This window comes from Ochotona princeps, chromosome 3 (genome assembly GCF_030435755.1).
Source record: "Ochotona princeps isolate mOchPri1 chromosome 3, mOchPri1.hap1, whole genome shotgun sequence".
NCBI classification, from domain to species: Eukaryota; Metazoa; Chordata; class Mammalia; order Lagomorpha; family Ochotonidae; genus Ochotona; species Ochotona princeps.
The window spans coordinates 79,994,809-80,007,516 of NC_080834.1; the positions used below are offsets into that span (position 1 = coordinate 79,994,809).

Below are 12,708 nucleotides of genomic sequence, written 5' to 3' on the forward strand. Positions count from 1 at the left end.
CATTACTCTATTGCCAATGTCCAGAATGGTGGAGACTCAACAAATATTTATTGACTGAATGAATAAATGAGTGCTACACAATAAAAAGGCTAACAAGAATATTAACAGTGCTTTTCATCTAAATGCTATTTAAAACATACCTCAGAATCCCTTGAAAGGAAATCCATGCTTTCTTATTCTTTAGTATCAGAAGTACTAATTTCTCCAATAAAAACTAGAACCCCAGTACACATTAAAGACCGATCCAAACTCACACAGTAAGTATTGTAGAATTGTGGTTTCAAATCTTGTCAGTCCCACAATGTTTTTCTTAGATCACTATTTAAATGGGAGTTGAAGTGTCTGAAGCCTACTGACAGGTTAGAGAATTTCTGAATCCTTTCAACAGTAGTTCTTGTAGAGGGGAACGGCCCACAGCTCTCAAGAGACTGCTGTTGGAAGCCACAAGCAAAAGGGGTTAGGAAATTCTTTTAATTATACCATTCTCCTGGAGCCCAGTGTTACGGCTCACTGGCTAAATCCTCATCTTGCAAGTGCCAGGATCCCATATAGGTGCTAGCGATCATGTCCCAGCTGTTCCACTTCCCATCCAGCTCTCTGCTTGTGGACTGGGAAAGCAGTGGAGGATGACCAAAGCCTTGGGACCCTGCACCCACATGGGAGGCATAGAGGAAAGCTCCTGACTACTGGCTTCAGATTGACTCAGCTATGGCCATTTTGGCCATTGAAGGAATGAATCAGTGGATGGAATATCTTTGCATCTCCTTTCTATAAATCTGACTTTCCAATTTAAAAAAAATGAAAGAAAAGAAAAAGAAACACCATTCTCAAAAGAGTGTCTCCCAGTCAGCCCCAAGCATCCTGGAAGGCTCCTGTCTTCAATATTTTCTACAGTGAGGTAATGTCTGTGAAAATCATAGTACTGGTGGCTGGATATACTCTCCTCTCCAGTAATGACTCACAGGCATGCTGGGCCTCACAGTGTGGCCAACCCTTCTTGGAGCTCATAGGAATAAAGATGTCTGGTCCCAGTGAAAAGAGATGGGAAGGGAGAGATGTTTTCAATCGTCTTATTAATTAAAGACCACTGTGCTCCGGTTCATGTTTGTAGTACTTTTAGCTTATTTTCAGGTGTGTTATTGTAGGCTTAAAGATCAATTAATAGGGTGAAAAAAAGCTGTTACAAGGCAATAGATAAACAACCAAAAAGAAAATATTTAAGTAGAAGTGTAGGTCAAGTTTACTTATCAGCTTTGACATAGTGCTTTTGTGGGTTATTTCTCAATTCATTTTCATTCTCAACAGGTAAGCAATGAATATAATAGTCTTCCAATTCAATGATTAAGATATATAATTTTCCTTACAGTATAAGAATGGTTCAGAATAGATTTTTACCTTTGGACTATATAGCCATATGATGACGTTTTTCTAAATATAATAATTATCAATAAGCAAGGCATGTTTTTCTTAGTAAGTTTTTTTTTAATTGAGTGCTACTTTTCAGTCTATGAGGAAGAGGATGATAAACACAGAGACTAATAGCTAAGGGTGCTCACCAACAGTCAGATACTTTTCTAAGCAGTTTATTTTATTACCTCCTTTAATTTTCTTAGCAATTGTGTCCACAAACCAAGTATTATCGTTATTTCTGTTAGAAGCCAGGAAAGGGAAGAAATAGGAAGGTACTTGCTCACATGTGAACAAACCAGGATTTTCATTTAGGTTCTTGATGCCAGGCTCAAGCTTTTTACCACCATGCTATCCTCTTTCCTCTGCAGTATTTCAGACTCTTGGATGCAACAGCGTAGATAGCCAATTTTGGTCATGGTCTTTGCCTATCTGGGTTACAGTCACTCTCCCCCACAACTCATGACGTTAAAAATGTCACTTTTTCTAAAAGCATACGTGACACATATCAGCCATCTCCCAATCTGCTTAAGCATCTATGGCCAACTGGGTTTCAATCTTACATTTAATGGTACTTTATAAAGCATATTATTATCCATGCCTCTAAGTAACTCTAAAATTTACTAATTTGGGAGTAGATTTTAATCAGATTTCCAGAGTCCTCATGAAGGGCTAAGAAGTTTTAAATAACACTAGATATATAGTATCACATTAAATTGCTATTCCCATAGGTCCCTAAAGGTCAAACATTGGTAAAGGCGTTGACTTAACCTATGGTAAGTATTCAAATATTATCTGCTATTATAAGAGAAATTCATCTCATGTTGCAGTCCTCCCTGCCCGCAAACAGTTCTATTCATGTGGGATATACTACTGGCAAATGGTAATAGATAAGATTGTACTTGCCTATGATTTTAGTCTAGGCTGCTTAAAATCTTAACATAGCAGGTATCCCTAAAATAAAGGTACTAAGACAGTCTGAAAATGGGCCTTAGAAAATTAAATTCATGGGCCTGGCACTATGACTCAATGGCTAAATCTTCTCCTTGCATACCCCTGGATCCCACATGGGTGCCAATTTTTATCCCGGCTGATCCACTTCCCATCCAGCTCCCTGTTTGTGGCCTGGGAAAGCAAGAGAGGATGACCCAAATCCTTGGGAGCACACACCCAAGTGGGAGACCCAGAGGAAGTTCCTGGCTCCTGGCTTTTGATCAACTCAGCTCCAACCACTGTGGCCACTTGGGGAGTGAACCAATGGATAAAAGATCCTTTTCTCTGTCTCCTTCTCTTTGCAAATCTGCCTTTCCATAAAATTAAATCTTAAAAAAATTAAATTCACAGTCTTAATTTCTTTTCACAGCTTGATGTACTTTTCACTACATCACGTTGAAAATATTGAGTCCTTAAAGCGGATTCCTGGAGATTATCGTTTCTTATTCTTGATGTATGAGATTTCCATGAACTTGACGTCTTAATAAACAAGATGGTACTGGAGGATGGAAGCTTAAAAATCAAGGTATCACCAGAGTTCCATTTTTTTTTTTTTCTGGAGGACCTGGGGAGAACCCCTTTCCTTAGTGATCCAGCTCCTCCAGGCTACTCCAGGCTCTGCCATCTTCAAAACGCTGAAGCACAGCATTTTCAAATCCTTCTCGTCTCTACTGTGATGCTCCCATCTCCTCTGACTCTCCTTTCTCCCTCTTTCCTTTAGGAGGACCCCTGTGATAGTCTGAGACTATCTCCCCCTCTGCTTTCCATAGCTCCCTACCTTAATCACACCTATAGAGTCCCTCTGGCACATAAGGCAACACAGTCACAAGTTTTGAGGATTAAGAGTGGACATCTTTGGGGGGGGGGGGAAGCATTATTCAGTCTATCATAGAGCCTGAAATATCCTAAGAAATTAAATTTCAAATAGCAGGCAAGATCATATCTAATCATTTCTTTGAATACCACCCTATGGTATGCTACACAGACATTTCTTTTTTCACACATTTTTACACATGCTCCCACAGTTCTTAAAGAGACAGTAACTGACACTTCTCTAATCCTCTTGACCTGAGAGAATCGAAGGCATAGACTAAGCTTTGGTCTGTATAGTTTTATTTACTCCTTTACCCAATTTCATTCAATCCTATGTATATTTCAACTTGCTCATTTTTAAGAATTCATACTTCTTTCATCACTTCCTTCTACTAACTCTAGGACTAAGAGGCACTTTTTTATTTTTTGAAGAAGAGAACCAACAAAACACAGTTTTCTAGAACTTCTCATGACATTTTTCTTGTGCTCTTCCTTCAGATACTATGTATAACCCATCTCAATAAGCCACCCGGCATTTGCAGGTGTTAACACAAATGGCTAACATGTGAGAAATTCCCTCACTTAGCTCCTTGCTTGAGTAAACTTAGCCCAAATGTCTTCCTTCTTGTCTTCTGTGCCTCCCTGACCTTCTCCCCTGCTCATTGTTTCCTATGCACACTGGCTGCTAACCACTGAAGTCTCAGCCCAGGCCCATCATAGCTATACAGCATTCTTGTCCTGCTGGAAACTATTCAGCATCCAGAGGACCATCTTTATGCTGATAACACTAAAATATAAAATAATGCCAACAGCTGGTGCTACAAATGGCTTTTAAAAACGATGTTCATTCACTAAAATTCCTCTTGCTACTTTTGACATGAAACACGCAGTCTCTAATTATTCTGATCAAGACGGTGAAATACAAAAACAAACTTTAATTGTGTTTAACAGATATTTAATCAGGACTCACTGAACTACAGATTAAAGCTGAAATTCATAAACCATAATTACCCGATTGTCGCAATCTTTTGGTCCACATTCTCCTTCCGTCTGGGCGTCTGGCACCTTGCCCCGAATTTCTTTTACTGTCTTCTCAGCTTCGTTACTGTTCATGTTTTCCAGCAGAGATTTAGCACAGATTACAAAATATCTGTTCTTGGCAACTTTCTTCATTAGCTTTTCTTCCCATTGCAAAAAAGTTTATTTTATTTTTTCTATCAGAGTAGCTGGAACCAGCATACGTTTAGTGTGCTTTGATGACACAAACTAATTATATAGTTATCAGGAGATAATACAGTAGTGATAACCATAGTTACTATAGTTATCACGCAGGTATTTGCAATTTCTACAATATACCATGAGGTATGTCCTAGTCACCATGTAATTACCTCAGTCACCAAGCACATTGTTTTATGAAAAATACTTGGCTCACCCTAACAAAACCTCCTCTATCACATGGAGGTCGGGGAGTGGAATTCTCAGTTCTTGTTTCCAGAACTGTTCATTCCCAGGAAGATGTAGTCACGCGAATTTAAGGCAAACATCTATACTGTTCTAACATTTCGCTTTTACATGGAACGCATGGTGCGATTTTACTTTCCTCTGCCTCACTCCACCCAGGTGAGAGAAGTAATTACCAATAGTAAATACATTTTCTCTTTTGTTCCAAAGAAATCAGCAAAGAAACAAAAGATCCACTCCCACCCTCAATCCCACCCCCAATTCCCACCCCCTATTTACTTAGGATTTGTTTGGTCTGGCACTTCCCCCCTACTCTTTCCTTTCAAATCTCAGTCACTCACATTTGTTTTTCCTAGAATTATGGTGTAAATCATTCTTAACAAGCTAGCTTGAAACTTCTCTCACTCAGTGGAAACACAAAACTGCTGCCACTGTAATTGAAACATGGGCACTGTAGGCTTGAAGTTCTTTCTAGCTGGCTCTTTTGGGCCACTCTTCAGAAGGATACGCTGAGTCTCTCTCACAGTGTGGTAACCCCTGTGTCACACAGTCAGCATAACATCACAGACCAAGGCAAGAGGATAAAGAGAAAGCACTGGAGAAAGGCGAGGTGGGTGGTGCCTTTATTCCCCCAGTAGAGCACATGGCTCTCCAATGCAAGACTACAGTTGCTTCCTATTTATCTCAAGTTGATGGCTTGAAGTTTGACCTCACTGATGCCTTCAGACATGACACAGCACCGTAAGTTCCAGTTGGAAATAGGATGCAGTGGCTTTCTCTGCAGCACCAGTTGAAAGCTATTGCCAATTCTGCTTTTATTAGTCACCTCTCAATCTGAGGGATGCCCATTCAATTGCACACTTCACTCAAGTTGGGGTAAAAATCACCTCCAGGTTTGGAAAGGCCAGAAAAATTGCTTTCCTATCTTACAGCATTGTTCTTCAATCAACCAGTTCCTCTAAATACAGTTGACAGCCTTTGAGATGCAAAATGCATCACTTTAATGTAGTAGAGGTCCCCTTCACTGCATTGCAAAATCTATTTAGTAGAAGCTTCTTGGAATAATTTGTCCCTAGACCTGAGGATGTGCAGTGATTTTAAGCATTTTAAGCTAACGATAATGGCTAGTGCTGAGAACAGATGTACCTGGCTGTGATGTGATCTATTCCAGTAGGCTTTTATGAGCTGTTCATTCCTATTGACTTAGCATTTTATGTCTGTGCTTTTGCCTGGTGTGATGGTTGCATAGGGGTGTCATGTGTGTATTTTCCTGATGTGTGATGGCTGCACAGGGGGCTGTGTGTATTTTCTCTGCAATGGCTACACAGGGTGTTGTGTGTGTTTGCCTGGAGTTATAGCTGCACGTGTTATTGTGTAACTCTTCCCTCTATTTGATGCTTGCTTGCAGGGTCCTGTGTGTGTCTTTTTCTAAGTGCAATGGTTGCTCTTGTTGCTGTGCTAATGATGGACATTTCTAGCAATTATCTATCTACAGGGTCCTGGGGAAAAAATTGTAGCAAAATCAATAAACAGTGCTAGACGGACCCTTGTAAATATGAAATGACACCCATGTATAAATGCCTTTTCCTCCGACTGCATGTTAAAATCCAAGAGCTGTTACCTTATTGGCATTGGGATAAAATTTCTATGGCCTCTTCATCTCTTTCATATACTGCAATTGTTTGGGGGAGTCTGAGATTACTGCTGGTTGGAGGGCTTTTACACATGAATCTAATAACACTTTTCACTACATTGTCCTACGCATCACCTCTTAAACTCCATTCTGACTTGCTCTGCTGTAATGGTTGATATTCTGAAAGAGAATATGCCTTTCATTACTCCTGCCTTGTCACAGAGCCCTCCCCACCTGCCTTCTACATCACACACACACAAGACCTCCCTCCTTTACCTCTCTCCAGTTTCTCCGTATCCCTCCTGCGTTCCCCAAATGGAAATGACAAAGGAAAGAACCAATGAGTTTAAAGTCCTTTGAAACCCCTGGAATACAGATGAGCTGGGAGGCATCTGGAAACAAAACCAGACACTTGACATCAAAGAGACAAGTAAATTACTATCCTAATCTAGGAAGAATAACTAAAGGTGTCAGTGGGGTTCCATTGATAGCACTTGGCCTTGGGCCAGAATGCCAAGGGTTCAAACTCCACACCAGCTTTGGGCTCAGGCCCAAGACTTGCCACTGCAGGGCGCAGCAGCATGTGCACCAGTGTTAGAGGTGTCAGCCTTCTGCAGAGAGGTTAAGTCCAAGTCCTTTGCAGGTTTGTCAATCTGTCCTGGAGGAATGTGAAAGACCACCTGGCTTCTTCCCTGGTACCTTTCTCAACAGGATACGCCGTGAGGAGCTAATGCTCAGCGGCAGTACTCGTTAATATCAGGGTTATAAAACGAGCGAAAACCCCCTTTCTGAGAAGCATGCTCCAAGAAATAAAATGTGTGCGAGAAAAAATCCAACTGGCTTCTCTCTCCTACACACACACACACACACACGCACACACACACACACACACACACACACACACACAGATCTGATGTCTGTCCCAAAGATTCTTCCATCAATGCAAATAACTAAGTTTGGAAATCTAAAACTATGTGTCTAAAAGAAAGGAAATGTTTTCATTGGAACAGCTTACATGTCTGGTACACTTGCATAAAAACTATTGCATAGCATTTTAGAAACCAAATTGCTATAAAATGCTTAATACAGTAAGAATAATTATGAGATTTTGCATGCACAGCTGGTATACAACTAAAATCTCAGCCATAGATTCAATGGGACCTGGGAAAAGCATTTATAAAAAATCCTGGTATGCTGGTTTAGCTCACCATTAACAGCCGATCAACACTTTCTCTTCTCTATAGGTGGACAGGAAAGATATTTACCTACCCAATAATTAATTTTTTTCTTGGTGGATGTGATTAACACTTGATTCAAAGAATTCTAGTCATTAGTTGATACAGCAATACAAGTGGTGGTAACAGCACACAAAGGACCTGATTATAAGACTTTTCCACTGAGCAAGTGACTTAGGAAGAGAACAAATAAACAACTCTAGGACCATATCATTATGCCACACCTTCTCTTTGTTGCCTGCCTTTTCTTCTATTCCTTCATCTTTTCTTATTTTTCCCCTACTTCTGTAAGATTCAACTTTCTGGGTGACTTATTGGGTCTAATGAACAAACCTGCCACAGCCTATCTGGCCTTCTCTTCCTCTGGGTAACACCCTGAGTCAGAACTTTTCATTTGTGCTCCAAATTATGATTCTTTGTTTACCATTTCTTGTAGCTCCAGTTGATAACATGAAGAGGACTAAAGTAACTTGGATAAGTTGTAAACGATTAAGAATACTTTATTACAGTTTATTTCTTGGTGAAAAAAATTTAATAGTCTAATGTAAAAACCCTTTCCTGTTGTCTTTTAGGCTGTATGGACAACGCCAAAACAGGTGAGAGGATTCTAGTGAGATTGCACTGCTGGGTACTTCACTGGACTCTTTTGGTCACAGAAACAAAAACCACTGTGGACATGTGGGAACCCCAAAGCGTACAGACAGTCCCAGGACACACAAGTAGCATGATACAAAATAGAATGAATTTGACTAGAATCTAGAAGCTCAACTTTACCAACAAATTTTGCTACTAAGGGCTTGTAAGTCATTCCCCCCAGATTCTTCAGCTGAGAACTGAAGCTCTTGGAATAGAATTTTTCCATGATTCCTTTTAATTTAGATAACCTTATATCTAAATGAAGGCTAACAGGCTCACCTGGTTTAGCCACCTCTGCCAAGAAAGAAATGGTAGCTTTTAACCCAGATGGCTGTTATTCTACATGGAGCCAACCTCACTGAAGAGGTATAGAAGCTCACAGCTCTCCCTACAATCTGAATAAACTAGTTTTAAATTGGCTTCTTTACACTATATTGATATTTTCTTATTTTTATTTCTCTTCATTTATACAGCATTTCCATTACATGAAACACAGAACCAATCACCACCAAGAAGGTTGATCCTATCAGAGCGGTTGATCTGACCAACCCCCTCGGGTTCTTGAGAAGTCAAGATGATCCACTATTCTTGTCCATTCTCTCACTCTGCTCTCCTTCATTTCTCTAGACAGATATGCATACTTATAGAAGAATAAAAGTAGCTTTGGAAAAACAGAGGAGAAATCAGACTTATGGTCAAAGCTATGTTTATCATCAATAAAATAATACAATTATTTATATTGGCAAAGTTTTCTCATTTAAATATGCAAACAGTATAAGGGGAGGTCAGCATTGTGACATAATGAGTTAAGTTGCCACCTGCCAGCATCCCTTGTTGGAGTTCCTGTTTGAATTCTGGCTGTTTCACTTCCAATCTGGTTCCCTGTTAATATGCATGGGAAAACAGTAGGCACAAGCGCTTGTGTCCCTGCCACCAATGGTACAGACCAGATGGAGTCCTAGGCCTCTGGCTTCAGCCTAGCCCAACTTCAGCCTTTGTGGCCATTTGAGGAGTGAATCACTGAATGGAAGATCTCTCTTCCTCTGTGTCATTCTGCCTTTCAAGTAAGAAAATAAGGTAAAACACTTCCTTTTGCAGGACTCATGGTGAAGTCCTATAGTAAAATCTGTGACTCATGTAAATAGCCTCTGGGAAAGCGAGATCATAAAATGCTACTGTCGAATTTTTTTCTGAGAATTTTGGCATCTTATCTATCCAAATTTCATTTTCCTGAATTAATAATAATTATTGTCAATTATTGAGTATACATTAAATGTCAGGCACTTCAAATACATTATTATGTATTATTAAAACAGCTCTTTAATTACTGCCCTCACTTTACAGATGGGAACACTGAGGCTCAGGGAGGTAAAATAACCTGTACTCTTGATGGTGTGCAGAAGACACTCGGGGCTGTCTTTGTTTATACTTCGCAGCTCCATTACATTTCTCGGTTCTGTCAAATCTAACTTTATTTTAAAAACCAATAGCCTTGCTTGAATGCTTTTTTTGCAAGCAAGGAAAGCACCCTTTGAATTCTTTCTTCACATTTTGATTCATTGCTTTACACATAGTACAATGAAAACAGGAGATGGTTAAGTTTTCTCAGTAGATCTGGCTGCTGTCTTTTCTTATTTATTTGAACTGAGATGAATAATTAAATTTGGGGCACTCAATCAAAGAGAAAGAATGAGCTGTTTGCTATCTGAATATGAATTTGTTATTAATTGATCAGACATGGATAAGGTGTGTTATTACAACTATATTCGTGAGGTATGATTTACGTGGCTCTGCTGCATATTGCTCTGTGCTGTTTTCCATTTTCTTGCACTTTGGACTTCTGTTTTGTTTTTATGAATTTAGTCACAGTTGGTTGTGTTTTGAACTTTGTAAAAATGTAATACTGAGGAAATTAAAAAAAGAAAAAGAAAATATTTTCAAAATGATGTCAAAATCAAATCTACCCCTCACTAATTTGATTTGTAGGAAATGAAGAACAAAGTATTGCAAGCAGAATGCTTTTAAATACATCCTAATTACTTCAATGTGCAAATGCATTGACTAAATCAAAGCATGCATTTAACACTTTGCACTTCAATTGTGCTTATTCATCTAATTTCTATAGATAGCAATTCCATAAAAAACAAGAGATAAACTCCACTATACCCAGACATTCCAGTTATTGGGAGCAAACTATTGTTTTGCAGTTCAAGCCCATCTCTCAAATCAGCTCACATTTGGACTAATGTAGATCATTACTCCAAATAATACAAAATAACAGATAATTTGCTGTGGCTACTCAGGTTTTCTCAATTGACGTTGCCTTCCCTATTTTTCTGCTTTCATCGGATTGGGGTTGGCAGGTACACATAGCACGGCTTATGGTAGCCAAGCTACAGATCATAGAGTAGGTTGAATCCTGCAGAATGGTTCCACAGGGCTAGAGGTGATATGAACAAGGTTGGGATGGAATCATGACAACTGGGTTATTCAGAGCTGGATTCCAGGCTAGTTGCAGCAGAACCACACAGGGAGCATTCTCTAAAGCTCACCCTGATCAAGCCAACTGAATTAGTGAGGTAGATCCTTTCAAGTAATTCTTATACTACAAATCTTGAAATTCCCTGCTTTATGCACTTAAAGCTCTCTGATTCTAAATACAGGAAGAGACTAAATGATATATCTATATACTCTGTCTCAATTATCAAGATTCATTTCCAAGGCTAACCACGTGTCCTGGTAAGCACTATTTTTAGTAAATAATAGTTCAGGGTTTAACCAGGCAGGTGTTATTTGATATGCGATATCTCATCAAGTCCATACAGCACGAACTATAAAGATGATTTTCCCACCTTTCAGAGGAGGAGATTAAGAGTTAAAGAGATTTAGTAACTTTTGTGGATGCAAAAGTAGTAACTGGAAAAGTTCTTAAGAAATACACTACTAGGGCTCGGCAGCGTGGCCTGGCGGCTAAAGTCCTCGCCTTGAAAGCCCCGGGATCCCATATGGGCACTGGTTCTGATCCCGGCAGCTCCACTTCCCATACAGCTCCCTGCTTGTGGCCTGGGAAGGCAGTCGAGGACAGCCCAATGCGTTGGGACCCTGCACCCGCGTGGGAGACCTGGAAGAGGTTCCTGGTTCCCGGCATCGGATCCGCGCGCACTGGCCCGTTGCAGCTCATGTGGGGAGTGAATCGTGAATCGTTGGACGGAGGATCTTGCTTTCTGTCTGTCCTCCTCTCTGTATATCTGACTTTGTAATAAAAACAAATCTTAAAAAAAAAAAAAGAAATACACTACTAAACCTTTAGCCTTGAAGAAAAATATGTCCTTGAAAGATATTTATTTCTTCCAAAATGTTCATAAACTGTAGAAACTTACTTGAATGCTACTAAGATTGGTTATATAATAATGGCCGAGTATAAGGATTGCAGAGTCTAAATGCAGTCTAAGTGACTTTTTTCCTTAGAATTTTTTGGTAGATAATAAAATCAACTAAACGAAACTGCTAATCCTTCATTAGTTGGCTCTATAATCATGCACTTTGCCTGAACTTGAGATAACTAAGACAAACAGAACATGGTCTCTGTTTTCACTGGACTTGCAGTTTTGAAAAGCAGATGAGTTTGTGTACAAATGGTTCTTAGTTAACTTGTCCAGTCAGTGAGGCCTGAGGGAGAGAGAGTGGTATATTGAATTGGCAGAGGGAAAAGGGCGAGGTCTGGAAATTTTTAGTTACTCTAGCACTTTGCCATTGGCTAGTATAAGGAATTTAGATTTTAAAGATTACATTTTTTCCTTATACTGTTTTGTTAGAAAAGGGGCAGAATAAATAACTTGAATATTTTGAGCCCATAAAACTTTATCTGGTTTGTTCTTTCTGGCATCCAATTAAGGGTCAAGATTTCTGGGTCCAGAGCCAAGTAAGTTGTTATGTTTATCAATTTCTACACAAAGCAGTTGAAATTCTAAACTTGAGATGGGTGCCTAATAAATTTTAACAGTATTACTTTATTTCACTCAATACAAGTTGTTCTACAGTGACATACTGGTTGTGTCTTTTCCTTCATTTTCATCTGCTTGAATTATTACAAATGGCATTATTAGATACACACATTTTTTTATATTAAGAGAAAATCAGAAGTTAAAAAACAACTGAAAACATAAAATGTGATCTAGATGCCCTTCTTTATTGACGAGATCATTTTATATAAATGTAAATGTGTTCTTAATACATTAATGTCAAACTGTACAGAAAAAAATTTCTACAGAAAAGTCAAAGTAAAGCTTGGCCACTTAAGGCCAAAGTACAGGTATGCAAAAGAAAGAAGAAAGGAAAGTAGGAAAGACGCAAGGGAGAGAAAGTGGAGGGAGCAAAAAGGAAGGAAGGGAAAAACAGACAGGCTCTGGGAAACACTACATGTGAAATAATATGAATGATTCAATCTGCAGAAAGTGAAATTCTATATAGTATATATAATATATATAAAACATTTACACGTATGTGGGGAGCGGGGCGCTGGAGCGGCCC

At 39.3% G+C, this 12,708-nt stretch overlaps 1 protein-coding gene across 9 annotated transcripts in view; it reads right to left on the reverse strand.

Moving 5' to 3' along the window:
- The window catches only part of ZBTB20 (zinc finger and BTB domain containing 20), a 770,381-nt gene that overhangs the window by 218,185 nt on the left and 539,488 nt on the right, over positions 1 to 12,708 (reverse strand). Inside the window, exon 1 of one of the 9 annotated variants that reach the window (XM_058661919.1) lies at positions 4,225 to 4,737. The exons of the other annotated variants lie outside the window; for them this stretch is intronic. The gene's annotated coding sequence lies outside the window, so the exon portion shown is untranslated. Of the gene's footprint in view, positions 1 to 4,224; positions 4,738 to 12,708 lie in introns of those variants that run through there. 9 annotated transcript variants of the gene reach the window in all.